This window comes from Anguilla anguilla, chromosome 4, assembly GCF_013347855.1.
Source record: "Anguilla anguilla isolate fAngAng1 chromosome 4, fAngAng1.pri, whole genome shotgun sequence".
NCBI lineage: Eukaryota > Metazoa > Chordata > Actinopteri > Anguilliformes > Anguillidae > Anguilla > Anguilla anguilla.
Window position 1 is genome coordinate 62,428,274 of NC_049204.1, and position 11,891 is coordinate 62,440,164.

The window sequence follows — 11,891 nt, forward strand, 5'->3', positions numbered from 1 at the left end:
TGAGTCTGAATTAATGTATGACAGTAGCTCTGCCAAAATACGCAGCTAGTTCCATTTTCTGCCATAGAACTAATTTCTAGCTGCGCGTCTCTTCCTGGCCTCTAATGCATATTCTTCTGATGTGCAGATAAACTCCCGCTCACTTTATTACCAGAGATGCTTCGGTTTGTTATTCGTTTAATGTATGTGGCTCTTTGTCTCTCCCACAGCTTGGAATTTGCATGAGTTATGCTATAATTACCTGAACTTATTTCTCTGTGCGTCACCCCACGGTTCTCCAAGGAAACAAAATAAATAAATAAATAAGTATTGCATTAAGTACAAATGTATATTATTGTAGCCTTTGTAGTTTGGTACACGCTCAGTCCTACATTAAATTACTATCTAATCCAATGCAAACATCTATTTCCTTTGATAAAAAAAATAAATAATAAATACAAAAAAAGTTTACACACCCAGCTTTGAGTTCCTTTGTGATTTACTCATTCTATAATGATGTGAAATGTAATGATTTGTGGCCTCTCTTTCTCTCTCTCCCACTCTCTTTCTCTCTCTTTTTCTCACCCACATCTGCACATGTATGCATGTACGTGCACACACACACACACACACACGCACCCACACAAACACACACAAATGCACTCCGCATGCAGTTATAGTTCTGAGGAAGCTGTCGTTGTGCTCAGTGGACCCATACTAAATAATTTATAAAGAGTAACCGTCACATAACCATCTCTCTGCTTGACACTAGGTATCAAAAGTGAAGGATGCTGGGTAATGGCCCAGTGATGGACTGACCCTCTCTGGGGGGGGGGGGGGGGGCAGCTGTATATCAACCCCCTTCCCAACTCCCCCCCCCCCCCCCCCCCACCCCCCCCTCGCCATGTGGCACAATGACTCACCAAAGCTCAGAGATGACTGCTGTTCCAGTAAGAGCACTACATTCACCAATAATTAATCCCTTCTAGATCACAAGGCTGAGTGTGGCTCCTTAGATATCATTAAAGCAGGGCTGCCCAGCCCAGTTCCTGGCAACGGACCATCTTTAAATGAAAGGTTTTCATTTCAACCCAAATTTAGCACTCTTCATTCTCGTAATTAGCAGCTCAATGAGTTCTCTAGCTGTTGAACGAGGTGCGCTTTGCTTGGGTTTGGAGTGAAAATCTACAGGACGGCAGATCTCCAGGAACAGGGTTGGGCAGCCCGGCATCAAAGGGCCACATTCATTATTTATTCCATGTATTTATCTATTTTTTTGGTTCTCTTTTGTGCCCGTCTGTCAAGAATCCCCATTTGAAATAAGAATGTGGGTAGCTGAATGGACTGGATTCTGGAATTAAACTGCCTGTGTTAAAGTAAGCGCAGCTGAATGCCCTACACTGTGTAATCAGACTTAATCACTGTATTTAAATGGCATTGATGAGCTATTCATGTGCCCGTGTGAATGGGGAATAAAGAGCAGAATTAGTCAAATGATAAAGAAAGATAACTTTTTTACTTTTTAAAACTGTTTTATTAGGAGCTTGTTGTTTTCCTCAAAGGGGAATAATTTAAAGAAGCCAGGTTGCCATGGCAGCACCTCAGAAAGGAAAGGACCAGCTTGCATCCGACTTTAACCACCTGTAATAAAGTCGGGGGGGGGGGGGGGTGGGGGAGAGAGAGAAGAGAGGAGAGAAGAGAGAGAGAGAGAGAGAGAGTCCTGATGTTTCTTTTCATGGTTTGCCACAAATTACATCGAACTCCAGTGCTTTTGCATTTCAGAACGGTGCTTAGATGGCAGTGCTTTTTGCACCAAATTCAATAACTGCAGGAAATGGAAAAAAAAAAAAAAAAAAAAGAATAGAAAAGGAGCCTCAGCTCCATTGTGGATTATACAGTTTGGCAGTAAATGTTTCCAGGTACGGTCCCACATCAAACTCGGACACACTCACTCACTACATTGATCCACCGAGTAGCCAAAAAAATGATATTTAACAGACAGGTGGGAAGTGTCAAACCAGAGTCTCTTTCATAAGCTTCACTAACCTCACATTACAGCTCTGGTTTTAACTTATTTTCTCCCATTTTAACGTGCGGAACCGCATTGCAAAAGCACGCTGCAGGGGCTTGCATGGGCGCAATCTGGCCTGCATTTCGCATGGGCCATGCGCAGCTGCACAGCAACATTCAGAGCTTTAAAGCAAAGCTAATGGAGTTTATTAGCCTGAGAGGGACCGGATGTGTCGCGCGAGCTGTAAGTACTGCAGTACCTGCGGGTCCACGAGCTGAGCCGCATGCGTGACTGCAACGGAGGACTGCGCCTCCCATGCAGCCGCTGCAGGCAGACTGCACGCACCCAGCAATGTGAAATGAGGCAGGGCACACCCTCCTGCATGCTTTTAACTAACTGACTGACTGGCTAACTGAGGAACTAACTAACAAACTAGCTTACTAACTGAGGAACTAACTAACAAACTAGCTTACTAACTGAATAACTAACTAACTAACTAAATGATTAACTGAACAACTAACTAACCAACTAACTGACTGCCTGACTAACTGACTACCTAACTAAGAAATAAATAAATAAATAAAAATTGTGGGGACTTGGAATAAACCTCTTGATAATAGGTGTCATTAGATTTTTCGCCCATTACACATTTTCCATTCACATTGCAAGAAATATATATATATATACACATCTTTTTTGTTTATTTTAGTTTTTGCTCATTTTTAATTTGAACTTTTTTTTTCCCCCTCAGTCTTTTGCAATAGTGTTAGTACCTAACAATCTGAGAGATGAAAAACTCTGCAGTCCAAAACTGCTTTGATCTCGGTACAATTCATTCAATTATTTCCAAGTCATATCAGATGATTTGATTGCACTTTTATTAACAAAAGTATAATTTAATGTACCCGCATGTATAGTGTAATGAAGGTATTCAGTGGAACTAAAGCACTTAACCTAAGATGGGAAGGAGACATGGATCCCTGGCTTACTGCTTGCCCATATAATCAAATTATTTTATAACCTTTGAAGAGAACTAATTTAATTTGCAGTTATCTGGGTTTAATAAAAGCGAATGGAAACTTTCTTTTAATAACCGACAATGCTGGATGGCCCTGTTCCCTGAGCAACGGGTAGGCAGCACTCTACTGGATACAGGCTGAGGTCTGTTACTGTTAATTTACCAGTAAACCCGTTTGTGTGTGTGTGTGCGAGTGTGTGGGCATGTATTACTATCTTTGTGAGAACCAGATGTCCCCACAAGGATAGAAAGATGAGGGAAATTACACAAGGTGGGGACCTTTTGCTGGTCCCCACAAGTTCAAGAGGCTGTTTTAGGGTTAGGACTTAGGGTTAGGGTTAGGGTTAGAATTAGGTTAAGGTTAGAGTTAAGGTTAGGCATGTAGTGGTTGCGGTTAGGGTTAGGGTTAGGGTTAGAGGTTACGGAATGAATGTAAGCCAATGGGAAGTCCTCACAAGTATAGCAATACAAACATATGTGTGTGTGTGTGTGTACATGGCTGGTTGTTACATGGGCACTGATGCTTATGACAGACTTATAGTGGCTGAGCCCTTTGTTCAGTGAGCTACTTCATCTTAAGAAAAACTGGGATATGTAGTCGCTTCAGTCCTATTTACTCATATAGTAAAATAGATATCCACGTACATTATGTCCACCTGTGTTGCCTATGCCTAGAATTGACTCAGTCTAGCATAGATGTGAACGCTTGTGACTGAACTGCATACACAGCGATCTAGTCTACAGTGAATTGTCACGGACACTTGAACCCCGTGTTATATTGTGGATATTAGAATGGCTAAGTGGTGTTATTGGGTGCAACATGCAGTGTAGTGTCGGCAACCGCCAGCCACTATTACACACTTTGATAAAATAGATCCATTCACAGACATTAAAGGCTCAGAACAGCACAGCAAACCATTTAAATAGAAAATGTCAATGGACTGTAGTGAGGTATGTTCTTCCACCAGCTGGTTATTCGATCACTAAGCAAGAGGGTACCGTTTCTGAGGGCAGTGAGTATTCACACATGATTTTTCCGTCTTAATTCTCATCTCTGCCATCCTATTAAAGGTAACAGCTATTGTTTTTCTTTGCGTACCAATAAAAAAAAATGGATTAAAAATATTGATATTTTGTCTAGGAATAATTTTATTTAGCCGTGCTATATTATAAATCTCCACACTGCTAGGAAGGCTGGTTCAGCAATCAGCATCCAGGAACAGGTACATCCGTTGCTTGAGCTACAAGATGGACCTACATGACGTCACTGAAAACACTCTTCAGTTGCTGTGGTGCTTAGAAGAGGAAACTTAAAAGTCATTTTGTGGGTAACAGCATAGACATTTTATTCTCCATCAGGAGTCCATCCCTTAATGGTGGGCACAGGACGGAACCGAGGATGAGCATGTCACCCAGGTGTTTATGTCCTGTGATACTGTGTTAAGAACACCTTTGAGTCAAGTCAAGGCCGTGTCAGCTACTGGCCTTCAATGAACTGCATAAGGAATGAACGGCCATTGCAGTGTCACACAGTTGATTCCTTGACATTCAAACACTTTGAATCGTTACTGCCTCAAGGCCGAACGGTGTAGCACATTCATTGGTAATGAGAATCAGGGGTGAACTTAAACCGATTTATTTATTTCTTTAATTTCATGCAGAGAGAGACATGATCAGAAACTTATTGTCAATAATTAAGTAGGATGTGTGTGGGTGTGCGTGTGCATGTGTGCGTGTGTGTGTGTATGTGAGCATGCGAGCGCATGTGTGTGCATGTGCGTGTTTGTGTGTGTTTATGTGTGTGGCGTGTGTGTGTGTGTGTGTGTGTGTGTGTGTGCGCGCACATGCATGTGTGGGCCATGAAGTTTGTAAAATATGACTGCGGGTTTATTTGCATTTGAGAATCTTGCATATATGTTTTTCTGTTTCCTTTTTTTCCATTTTTATTGTCAGCTTCATTATAGAAAGCCTTGGCAGGCGTGTCATATTTCCGTGCCCTTGCTAATAAAGGAATTCAATCTCCCTCTCCAGCCCCCGTCCCGACAGCTCAGGAGTGATGGATGGGGAAGCTCCGGTCTTGGTGGTGCGCAGGTCTGTCCCGCGCCCGATGATGTACGATTTGGGCACGGGCAGCATGCGCCAAATCGCCTGGCAACGCACCGACCCATGATGCCTCAGTGCTCAGTCGGGGGCACTCGAAGATGAATGCTTGTTAATGGCACCGGAACCTTTAAGTTAGTCATATGACCTGGATTTCTCTTTCCCGTTTGTCTTTTTAAAGAAAATTCTAATACAGATCAGGTCATATGATCGTCAACGTACATAATCGCATGTATTTAATTGTGCGTTATTTTATTTACTTTCTTTTGGAATTTGTGAAATCCAGAAGCTTATCAGATTGCAAATATCATATCATATCATATATTTTTTAAAATATGTATTTATTTATTTATTTTTTGGTGACATAATAATGAAAATCAAAAGTGGGTTATGTGAGGAATTATGAAAAAAGCATATGAGACTGAAAAAAAAACAAAAAAAACAGATGCGCTTGATTGGACAGGTTGCATGTCTTGGTATGTGGGAATTTATTTTGGACAGCAACCATATTGTTTTTTTTTTTTTTATATACAAAAAAACTTGAAAACATTTGTGTAAAATAATTTGCCAGACCGATTTCTAACTTCTGTATTTTCCAATTAATGTAGGTGTGGTTGTGACACCCAAGTTCCCAGCATGCACTACCCGGCAGAGTTACACACAGAGTTACAGCGTCCCAGTGTCAGTGTGTCTCCTTTCTCCCACAGTATGCCTTTCGCACTTTGCCACCCAGGAGCTGCATCAGTGTGATGACACCGCTCAGCGCACGGCGGTCAAAATGGATGAACTCAGAGTACAGGAAGGTACACTACTGAGAGCCTGAAACAAAAATAAATAAATAAATAAAATAAAAATATTGTATGTGCTGTACTACACAGAGGCAACACAGTTGGGCATCTTTAATATTTTTACAGTTTTTTTAAAATTTTTGTACAGGACTTGAGTTTTGGAGTATGTGACATTTTGAGAGAGAGAGAGAGAGAGAGAGAGAGAGAGAGGGGTCGGTTACTGGAAGTGTGGGGTAGGGGGGGAGATTGATTTCCTCATGCAACAGTAGAAGGTTATTTTTCCCTCCTATGCATTCAGTCATAATTATTTTTATTGACTTCATGTTCCAGACAATCTGAGTGATGAAGACAGTGGTAAATGAAATATGGGACCAGAATACCAACTAAACAACATTATATGTATAAAAAAGTGAAACATTTTTATTTTTTTTATTTTTATTCTCCGTAGGGGTATAAGATAAAACGGCTGCTCTATGTATTATCCACTGTTTGTATCAGGGATATTATCAACAGTATCCATTTACCCTTGCTCAAAGGCTTTGTATTCCATCCATGGTGATGAATATATCGATTTACATTTTTGGGTCCAGGCCAGCCGAAACAGGATATAGATGACAATATTTCTGGTGGCAATAAGGTGAGGAGATTACAAAAAAAAAAAATGGATACAGGAAAATATGGGTCACAACGGAGGAAAGAAGAGAGGAAGAGAATGTAAATCAGGTTAACACAGCGGGATAGTTTGAGGTCTGGTCGAAAGAAAATGAAACTACAGAAAAATTAAGCCATTAAAACGCATTCATATTCATCTCCACCAAGTTATAAAAGAGAAAAAATATATATATTAATGTTGGTGATATTGCTTTTGTAATATTACTAAATTAGGCCCAGAGATCATGCCTTCCTGGTGTGAACTTGAAAAAAAATATAATCAGGTGGGGTGACACCAATGTCATACTTCTAAATTAAAGGTCGAGCTCTTGCAATAAAATGGATATAACTGCAAGGACAGCATTACCTGTTTGAATATTGTGTTTTTGCTATTTATATATGTGTCCATAAAACTTGGGTAATACACTTTAAATATAACTTTGAGTCAAAAAAATAAGTGTATTTTATTGTGTGTGTGTGTATGTGTATGTGTGTGTGTGTGTGTGCATATTTATACAAAGACTTTGCGGAATACATGATTCTGATGGCTCCAAGTGTGTGCATTAATTTTCAATAATGGGATACCTTGGCCTTTTAACATTTCTGGCCTTTTTTTCATGACAGAATCATTGTTTTCATTAAATCATAAATAATTTCTGGTTAACAAAAAGGTCCAAATTGAACTGTCAACAGGAGTTCTGCTCGACACCGCTAAAACAATGTGCCCGAAGGGCCGCAGAGGAATATTTCAATTTCAGCTGATTAAGCCCACAAAAATCAATAAAGACAAAAGTAACTAATACATCATCATTGTTGGTAACTGTTGTGTAAGCAGAATAAACCACTCTGAGCAGTTATTGGAGAATAAAGTACTTTGGCCTTAGCTGCGTCCCCATCCCCGTTGTACACTATTTTCCAATAGCAGGACAGCCCATCGTGGTTTATTTCCTTACATATGTTCTTATGTGTCTCAATAATTCTGATCCCATGTAGTCTACATCACAGATATGATGATATCAATCTGTGAAGTTATATCATGCTTAGTTGATTTTCCTGAAGTTGGTCAATGCTAGCAATAATGAGGGAGTAGTCCCGTGTACTAGTTTCCACAAAGCCCTTGTCAAATCCATCTCAAACAGTAAAAAAAAAAAAAAAAAAAAAACAGAAACAAATGAATTCTGTGATACATTAAATTCGGGAGACGTGGGGTGCGGATGATGGAGTGGTACTGAAGCAATTTAATACGACCATATGTTCCAGCCGAGACATATTTGCAAAAAGATTGTGATGGCTGTGCTGATGTTATTCCTGGAGAGAGTAAAAAAAATAAATAAATAAAATGCCTTGCAGTCCCACAGCTGGGTTTTAGTTCACTGTGATCCAGACGTATTCAGGATAGCACACTCAGACCATGTTTCAAATCTAAGCAAAGCTTGTCAGTCAATCAATTTGTTTATTTATATGACACATTTTATTAGAATTTGTCAGAAGACCTTTCACTGTGTATGCCAACATGAGCCCTCACAAAGTAAGGTGACAGTTACAAGGAGAAAACTCACTGGATGGCATTGCGCTGTCACTCAATACATGGTCCTCGAGGCCCTAAAACTGCTGGTTTTCCATCCTCCCGTTACGAGCAAGTCAGGTGTGAACACAGTCTGGCCAATCAGCAGCACTAATTGTTCAGTTAATCACCGGGGAGAAAGGAAAACCAGGGCTGGAATTGGATTTGAGGGCCGGATTTGAGTGTCCATGGCATATGGGGGGGGGGGAACCTTGGAAGTAACCAGACTCAGGAGGAGATTGAGTTGATCATGTTAATTTCCAATCCATCTAATTAGCTTGGGACTGATTGTATGAAATAATCTGGAGATTGAGTTCATGCGGTGGGGTGGGGTTTTATTTTGTAAATGTGCTTTTACTGTTGAGCGTGGTGGCTTATCATCTTGTTGAAGACTGTTACACATTATGTTATTTGGATAGGAAGATTGAGCCAGAGCTATCGTGAATCTGTGGAGTTGAGCTGTACACTTCATCAATCAGGCTTTGCACTTCAAACTATCCTCTTAACGATGAGAGGTTGCATTTCCCGTGCTGTGCCCTTTTTAAAGAGTATCTTAGATGCGGCAGAAATGTGAATAAAATGTGCTCATCAATTTTCTTAATGACTGTCATAATCCCTCTGCAACTCAACACCCTCACTGATTTCATTCAGAAGGGAAATGACCTGTCGCTCTGTCATTCCAACTTGTACGCATCAGTCAATGCTGAACTTATCCCATGATTAAAAAACAGGACCAATAAATAACACTAGAGTGGCTGGTGTAACTTCCTGTTTAACGTCTGAAGTGCAAGAGATGCACTGAGGCCAGCACGTTAGTATGAAGAAGAAGAAAAAAAAGACCTGGAGATCGGCCCAACTGCTTGAGCGATGGAGGCAGAGATCCAGTCTTCACTTCACTCCTCTTTGGCCCTTGTACAGTTTTCCAAGCCCCTGATCACTTAATTGAATCAATGCCATGCTTGATTGTGTTAGTTCAGATGTTTCTCCGCCTGGAAAGATACAAAGAATTTGATCTGCCCTTGAAGATGGAACGATACCAAACGGCAATAATGGCTGTGGTGTGGCACTGATGAGCCGCGTGGGGCAAACCACATTTCCCAGAATGGAGTCCGTATTTCACCTCTCTCTCTCTCTCTCTCTCTCTCTCTCTCTCTCTCTCTCTCTCTCTCTCTCTCTCTCTCTCTCTCTAACTCTCTCTCTCTCCCCCTCTCTCTCTCTCTCTCTCTCTCTCTCTCTCTCTCTCTCTCTCTCTCTCTCTCTCTCTCTCTCTCTCTCTCTCTCTCTCTCTCTCTCTCTATATCCGTTGTGCGTGTGTGTGTGCGTGTGGTTTCTTTGCTCTTTGGGTTCAAACCAGCGGGACTTGCATAAACAATGAGTTTAATTAACCGTGAATACTTTCCTTAGCAGTTTAATTAATAATCTACACTAAGCAATCGTAACAATGTACGCCATTGATGGCTGAATCATTCAATGGTTAATAAACAGCACGAAGCTAGTTAAGAACTGCCAGCTCTTTCATTGTCATTCAAAGAGCAATTACTGGCGGGCAGTGCAGGACTGAAGGCCGGAGTATCAATAACAACTCTATTACCGTGGAAACGCTGGTGAAGGTTTAAGATCGCCATTCACAGCCTTTATTTCAATACATGATAAATCAACACTGCGAGTGATACCAGCCAGTGCTGGAACAGACAACCCTAACCATTAAAGCTGTAAACAATAATGAGCAATGACAATTATAGAATTGGAGAAGAGGGTGGGGTGGTTGTGGTGTTTGTGTGTGTGTGTGTGTGTGTGTGTGTGGAGGGGTACATATTTTTATGAAGTTCCATTTTCCTTGCACTACTCAGTGGAGGTTGACCTTTCAATGACTCGGCGAGCAGCGATTGGTGGGAGCCGAGGTCTCCTGGGTTACGGCGTTTCCCTTATCGAGTGCCTCAGCGCTCGGCGCATTGATTAATCCTTCCATTAAACACGGAGCGCCACTGAGGTGCAAATTGACTCCCGAAAGTCGGTTAAGCGTTCCCGGCAAACGGCAGGGCCACGCGCCAACGGACTAACACCGAGACAGACAGCGCGCAAACATGAAACGGGCGAGGATTTTCCCCAACCGCGACGTTATCGGGGGCGAGAGGCGGAGCGGACCTGCGGATCTGCCGGGAGTGCAATTGTTTCTGATTTGACTCGTCGCACAGCGCTTGAAAATGGCCGCCTTGTTATTAAATTAGGTTTAAGCTAAACCTCATTTAATGACGTATCGATGGTAAGGTTTGTTACGTATTTGCTAATGCTCTTTTGTGGCTTAAACGGCTTGCTTATTGTTTTATGTGGTGCAGCCTGTATGTTTAATGAGGGAGGTAAATAGGTGTGTTGCTCAGGTCTACTATGGCAATGCCGCACCTGGGAATCGAACCTGCAACCTCTTAGCTGCAAGTCCATTGCACTACACTGTCAAACCATTCCATGAAGAGATGGCGGGTGATACTGCTAAACTGCTTGCATGCTGGTGCTGTTCAGTTCACAACATCTGAAAAACCAGATGGGACGATTGTTTCTTAGGAATTTAAGCAGCAGCTGCTGAACAAAGGAAAGTCCTATTTGTATATATTAGTTTGGATTTAGTGATTTCCTGTGTAGTCAAAGTTATTACTCTGCAATCCATGTCTAATGCATATTCATACCCACTTTGTATTGATTTTAAGGGGGCTGTAGATAAGAACTGAAACAATTATGCAAAACAGACCAACCAGATAATATATACTACGAACCTCAGTAATGCAAATCTTCCCTTCGATACACATGTAAATTATTGGTAAAGTAATTGTAAAACTTTTTTCTCTCTTTTTTACTGCTTTGTGTCACTTTGATTCAAAATCTGCACAAAGCGTTATTTGCATTTCTTGGGCTCCTCATTCATGTGAGGTATTTAGAGGACAAATGTTGAATAAAATAACCCGTCCCAAGTGATTTATTTATTTATTTATTTATTTATTAGATTTTTCTTTATTTTTCTGTTTGAAACTAGTTAAAAGTATAAAGTATGTGTGCCAATTTTAGTGTAGTTGTACACTTACTTTTAAGTCAACTTTTACTTTTATAATAATAATAATAATAATAATAACATGCAATTTTAGGTAGCCATGGTTATATTTTCAAAACAACCACTTTAACATGCCATTTTTCTTTTTCTGTGAAATTTTGGAATCAATATGGCTGTATCGAAAGGTGAAAACAATAACTTTTTCTTTTCCTCACAAGGCGTGAGTGCGCTACATTCCCTGACCTTTCGGTAAATAATGCATCTGGTTTTCCGTCCGAGGGAAAAAATAACACGTTTTATGAATTTGCCGTTCCACCCTCATGGACTGTTTTTCAAAAAAAACACAACTCCGTACACCGCCGGAGCCGAATTTGACCGGCGGCGTCCTCTCCCGCCGCCTGGCACACGTGGGCACATTAATTAACCTCCGGCTCGGCCGCACCGCCGTCTGGCTCGAGGATAGACTACGCGGCAATCACTCAAACATCACCGCCAGGCCCTCTCCTGTCGGCAGCCTCGCCCCTCTTTACCCGCACACCCAGGCCTTTTCCACGCTTTTCTTATTCGCGTGGCTGTCACCTTTATCCAAGGTGGGCTGCACAAGCTCATATTTTACCTGCAGTCTGCCCTCAGCGTGGGGTATTTGGCCAGGTAATACAGCTAAGGCAGACTGCTGAGGGGCACCCAGAGCGGTACCACACCTGGGTCTCTGATCCGGAAACTTCTGGAACCGCTGAGGT